At 41.1% G+C, this 6,133-nt stretch overlaps 1 long non-coding RNA gene across 1 annotated transcript in view; it reads left to right on the forward strand.

Moving 5' to 3' along the window:
- Window positions 1-4,909: 4,909 nt before the first annotated feature.
- The window catches only part of LOC110596069, an 8,538-nt gene continuing 7,314 nt past the window's right edge, over window positions 4,910-6,133 (forward strand). Inside the window, exon 1 of the long non-coding RNA XR_002482238.1 lies at window positions 4,910-4,992. This is a non-coding gene — a long non-coding RNA (uncharacterized LOC110596069). The remainder of the gene's footprint in view (window positions 4,993-6,133) is intronic.

Genomic DNA, 6,133 nt, shown 5'->3' on the forward strand with positions numbered 1-6,133 from the left:
GGCCAAGAGAGGATTCACCCGCATTTGTAACCCTCAAAACTGTGATTGTGAGAATCAGAGATTCAAGCACCCTGGAGCCCATGGCCTTAGCAACCAGGTTCTTAACCTAGGAGCAAACAACTCTTTTGATCAAGATAGGATGACTCGTTTTCATTCTGAGAGCCTGCAGCTGACAGAAAGAAGATTAGGAGCTACACACAAAAAGCTGTACTCAACTCACCTGCTCCATCTCTGTTCCACAGTGTGGCAAATTAAGGGCAGGAAGTCTGGAGGAGAAAGAAAATGGATAGCAGAATGGTTGTGAAAGAGGAAAAAGGAATCAATAGGGTTTGAGGTCAGTCATAGCCCTTAGGCGCATCCTTGTTCAACTGGGTTTTAGGACCTTCAACGGTGATTAGCTAATTTCCATGAAGGGAAAGAGTTTTACCTGTTTTGTTCCCGGATGTATCCTAAACCTCCCCGGCAGTACCTGGCACACGGCAAACTCTTGATGAATATTTGTCAGGTATATGAATAGAACTGTTTTACTCTGGTTTTGGCTATTTAAATCTTTGAATCATTCCATCTTTGTTTCCATTGGAATAACCAGAAAGGCCCATTGGAAGTATAAATAGCTGCCTGGACCATAGAAGCATTAATAATAGCAAGCAAAATCAAACAAAATCAGGCCAAAAATTTAAGGTACGGCCCTGATTTCCTTACCTACTTCCAAGCTTTAAGACTGAGGCTAGAGATTCTACTCTTTCAGCGCACTTTATAAATTGAGACAAAAGACACAGGTTTTATTTCACAAGCCCTTCTCTAAAAGGGGATGCTCTCTGGGACCAAGGGAGGGGGGCTCAGGAGGCCCCCATCGATTGGGAAGAAAGTTAGTTGAAGGAATAGAGCTCTGAAGCATTTGAAACATCTCTGAACACTGTAACTACAGACCTCTAAAAAGCCCGCGGGATCTTAGGAATAACTGGACACAATAACTGCTTCTCTGACTTTATGCTTCCTCTTTCCTCTTCTTTTTGACAACAGGCTAGCCTTGTCAAAGAGGAAAATCATAAATGAACAGTCTGTTTCTTCATACACTTCCTCTCTTTCAGCCTCACCCTTACTGTATTATCGATTCTCAACCAAAGCCAAATTTCCCCTTACCTCCAGGAGACACTGGGCAATGTCGAGATATTTTTGGTTGTGACAACAAGAGGGGTGGGATACCACTGGCATCTAATGGATTGAGGCCAGGGATGTTACTGAACATTCTACCTTGTACAGGGCAGCCCCCACAACAAAGAATTACCTGACCCAAAATGTCAACAGTGCCGAGGTTGAAATCCTGTTCTCTATTATCTGGTGCTTACTCTGTGCCAGGTGCTGATGTTGAACACTTCTTATATGCCTAATCTCACTTAAATCCTCACAAGATTACTGAGTCCTCACAAGAATCTCTGAAGCGGATCCTGTTATTATCTTCACTTTATAGATAAAGACAACAGAGATTCACCGAGTTTAAGTAACTTGTCCCAAGGTCACAAAGCCCACGAGTGGTAGAGCCTGTCTCCATATCCACATCTACCTGGCTCTGAAGCCACACACGCCTGCCTCTCACAACTTTCACCAAGGGGAATTCAGACAGCCAGGCTTCCACTTTTCAGAGCATTACACTAGCTACAGATACTACCCCCAGAAAGTAAATCCAACCGGGGGCATGTTTAGCTACTTTCATTAGTTTACATATAAAAAGTGACAGCCCTTGTCATAATAATGGGCACATAGTCCTACCTTTATGCCAGGCGTTGTCATAAGGGCTTCACTTCATATGTATTAGCAAAATGGATTCTCCAATCATATGAGGTAGGTACTAATTTTATCCTCATTGTACAGATGAGGAAACGGAGGTCACCAGGCAGCAAGGTGCAGAGGTGGGATCTGATTGCAAGAAGTTCGACTGCAGTTTCTGCAATCCTTCCAAAACCACTGTTCTATTATGCCTAGTACACCTACATAGTTAGGGATATGACCACATAAGCCATTCAGTGGAATGTGACCCTTCCTACTTCACAGCCTATACGTACCTCAAGCACATCAGCAGGAACTAATGTTCGCTCCCTTTGCTATTCTTTGTAGAGCTGCCAAGACCCCAGTAGATCATGATACTCAAAGTATGGAGATCAGAAATAAACTCCTCTCTAGCTTGACTCGCCCCTGAAGGCAAACCAGCATCAACCTCACATACTGCTTTGAAATTCTCTTTCACTGTTTGCATGAAATTTTCTTCTATTAAGTGTGGGATTTGAAAAGGTTTTCAAATAGTTACTACAGTTAGTCTAAATGTAAAAAAGCTAAAAGGAAAACTGTTTGCAATTAGGATTTGCATATTTTCTTTAATGCTGCCTAACATTTGCAATTAAAAGTAGGATGGTATTTTGGATGAAGTAAAATGAAATCCACTTGCCTGATCTTCGACATTTCTTTTAAATATCTCAACTTGTTTTGGAAACCCAAGTAATTAAATACGTAAGCACTTTTTCAGAGAACTTTTTTTTTAATTTAAAAAATCTCACTTATTATGTCTCAAGTGAACTTTATAAAAGCAGGAAGGTTAATTTATGGGTTTTCAAACATGAGTCAGTAGATCTTGTGAATCATTTTTCCTCAGAGATGGCCTTCACGATCTCACAAATTCCGTCAGAAAAACACTCAACTCTTCTCACTTAAAAAAAAAAATGCGTGTTTTACGGGTACCTATATATAACTGCAAATTTACATAAATATATACATCGCCTGCTGCCAATTAGTATGCATTTATGAGCAGTGCCCAATAACCCTGATGATAAGTGAAAGTACATCAGCGATGAGACGTCCCTGGGAAACCAATGGGAATCTCAGCAAGTATTTAACTTAAGAGTAGGTGGAGGAGACTCATTACTGGCCTGGCTTGTTGCCTTGTTCTGTTTGAAACCTTGATTAAAGAAATAACAAACATGGAATGCTAATTAAACTGTTTGACCAATTTCAATAAACAAGCAGTCTAAATTGGGGAGTGAAGAGAGGGGATAAAACACTATGACTGTGTTATTCATTTTCTTATACCAGTTCTTTGATTCCTGCTGTAAGAGTTCATGTCCCCAAAGGCCTCCAGATCAGCAGGGTAGCTGATTCTAGGGTAAAGAAAGAGAGAAAATGTGTCAACTTGGTGAAGCTCGCTACAAGCTACAGCTTGCAGGACTCCCCGAGATCACAGCCCATGATTGCAGCCTGTCCTGCTCACGGACTGTCACCTAGCACGGCATGTTATCGTCGCAAAGAATGTGTTTAAGTATAAATAGTCTTGCCTGGCTCGAGCAAGCAAAACTGTTCCTTTAGTTCAGTGCACACACAGCTTGGAGGCCAGTGTCCTGGGCGTACCAGTTGTATCTTAACATAAAATGAATGTCGGCATATGCCCTAGCATATAATATTGTCTATTAGACAGTGCATAAAGGTCTGCACTGTGTGTACATGCTAAAGCCACATAGAAAACATTACCAAATGAGCCTGCTTTTAGCCCACTGTTTCATACAGTGGTAATTAAGGAGAACTGCTTTTTGATTTGCAACTATTTGCTGTTCTGCGGGAAAAACAGAGCTTAGACCATCTTGTTCCATTTGTTGTTGCCATGCTTAATCTTCTGATTCATGAGGAATTATTACACCCAACACCTATGGGGAGTTTAATTGTTTGGCTCCTACTCCTCTGGCAAAGGTAATTATGGAGGAGGAGGAGGATCTATAGATTAACATTTTTAAAAAGCTTCAGCCAAGAAAAATAAATAAATAAAAGGAGGCACTTTTTTTTTTTTGGTAAAATCTTGTATTGAATAATGTCCAGGGTTGAAACAATGCCAAGACCCAGCTTAAGAGAAAACATCAATACCTAAAAGAGAGGTCAAACCAGGGCCACTCAGACCAGAAGTTTGATCCCCACATACCCCACCTACCCCAGGCATAGTTGTAGATAATTAGGACACATTTTGCACCTGTGGATAAAAATATAAGATGAAGTCGTTTTGTGCATTTTTTAGATCTGTTTTCCATTGCTCTTTAGTGATAAAGCTCCATTTTTCTACAACTCTAGATGAGTAAGAAATCTGTATTTCCTGATCATGTTAAAGGAAGTATAGGGACCAAGGGAAAATGTCCCTTTTGTCCTCTGAAATGTCACTGAAAAGTCAACTAACAAAAGGCAGATTCATTGGAGAAGAGGCATAGAAATTTTTGTACCATGTGTACATAAGAGCCTTTAGAATAAAGACCCACCGATATAGAATACATTTTCCATTTTAATGCTTTCAACAAAGTGTGAAAAGTCAAGTCGAAATATGATTGGACAAAAAGGGCAGAATCTAATGCTAATAGGCTGAGTGGGGAAACCCAGCGAGGATTTGCTGTCTAAATTCTTTTTGTTCTTTCTTCTGGGTATTGGGCAAGATCCCCTCTGGAATGGGAGTCTTATGATCAAACAAGGTAGATCAGAGAATTTTTTATGGTGAGTTTTTACACAGAAAGACATAGGGAAAGCAATATTTTGAGAATTCATGGCTGGTTTTGGGGAAAAGGAGTTCTGGATTCTACTGCCTGCCTTCGGGAAGAGGGATTTTTGTTTCTATGGCTAGCCTCCAGGGAAGAATGGGACTGAGAGACAGGAGGGCAGGAGGGCAGAGAAAAGCTTTTGCTTTGGAGGCAACTTCTGAGGCCTTCATTTTGGCTCATTACTTTCTGAGCCCAAAAAGCAGGAAAGACCTGATATTTCATATTGTATCATTAAACTTTTAGGTGCTGCTAAGTTACGCAGACAGATGGATGAGCATTATAGCAGACACCATCAGCCCCATCCATGTTCTTGGGATGTATTTCAGCAGCAGGTTTCCAGCTGCCAGGATCAACACCTCTGTACCCAAAGACTTTCCGGAACTGTGGCAGACCCTGCTTCCTACAGTGGCAGGCCAGTGACTCTCAGGCGTTGGTAAATATCTACCCAGCTCCCTCACTCTTCAGGAAGGATCATTTGCATGTGTGTTTTTTACCCTTTTCCAGAATTTCGCCACAGGATTAAGCTCCAGTTGCCCACATCAGCAGCAAGCTTAATACCACATCCTGTATTGGCTGCCTTTCCTTCCCTTAATTGCCATTCTGTTCATCTATAAGTCTTCCCTTCATCTGGAATACTTGTCTCAGGATCTTCTTCTGGGGGAACTCAGATAAAGACAGACACCCTCCTTCAAAGACCACAGAATCTGGTGAGAGAAGTGAGAGAGGAGAAGAGATGAAATAGCTAGAATAGTCTTATGGTAAATGTAATTATGTGGGTTCAAGATACCATATGCTAGGAAATGCAGTGCTTTGTTTCTTTGTTTTCGATATCTTGTCCCTAGGCAAGTCTATGTAATTCATTTTTTCAACAAATATTTATTGCATGTCTACCACGTGCCAGGCAATAGAACAGCAGCACACCAAAAAGTTCCAACTTACGTTCTATGTATATATGGAATATAAGTGTTGCAAAACTAAATACAGAAAGGAGGTGAATTAGGCTGTTCAGGCCACAATAACAAGATACCACAGACGGGGTGGTTTAAACAACATAACTTTTTTTCTCACAGTTCTAGAGGCTAGACGTTCAAGATCAAGGTGCCATCGAGGCTACTAATTTCCAGTGAGGCTTCTCTTACTAGCTTGCAGGTGGCCACCTTCTCACTGTGCCATCACAGGGCCTCTTCTCTGTGGAGAGAGGCCTCTCTGCTGTCTCTTCCTCTTCTTATAATGACATTATTCCTATCAGATTAGGACCTTACCTTCATGACTTCATTTACCCTTTATTACTCCCTTACAGTCCCTATCTCTAAATAGTCACACCGGGGTTAGGGTTTCAATCATGATTATGGGGAAGATACGATTCAGTCTGTTACACAAGGTAAAGGCATGGATAGCAACCACAGAAATTAAGCTTATAATCTTCAAACCAGGGAGGAATTTAGTCCTAAAATTTATTCAATATCTGCTTGGAATAGGTGTGGCTGTGCAGTAGTTGACTACTATCTTCATTGTGAATTTTTTTTTTTTTTGAATTGGAGTCTCACTCTGTCGCCCAGACTGGAGTGCGGTGG

This window comes from Carlito syrichta, unplaced genomic scaffold (genome assembly GCF_000164805.1).
Source record: "Carlito syrichta isolate Samal-C Ts95f unplaced genomic scaffold, Tarsius_syrichta-2.0.1 Scaffold306376, whole genome shotgun sequence".
Classification (NCBI taxonomy): domain Eukaryota; kingdom Metazoa; phylum Chordata; class Mammalia; order Primates; family Tarsiidae; genus Carlito; species Carlito syrichta.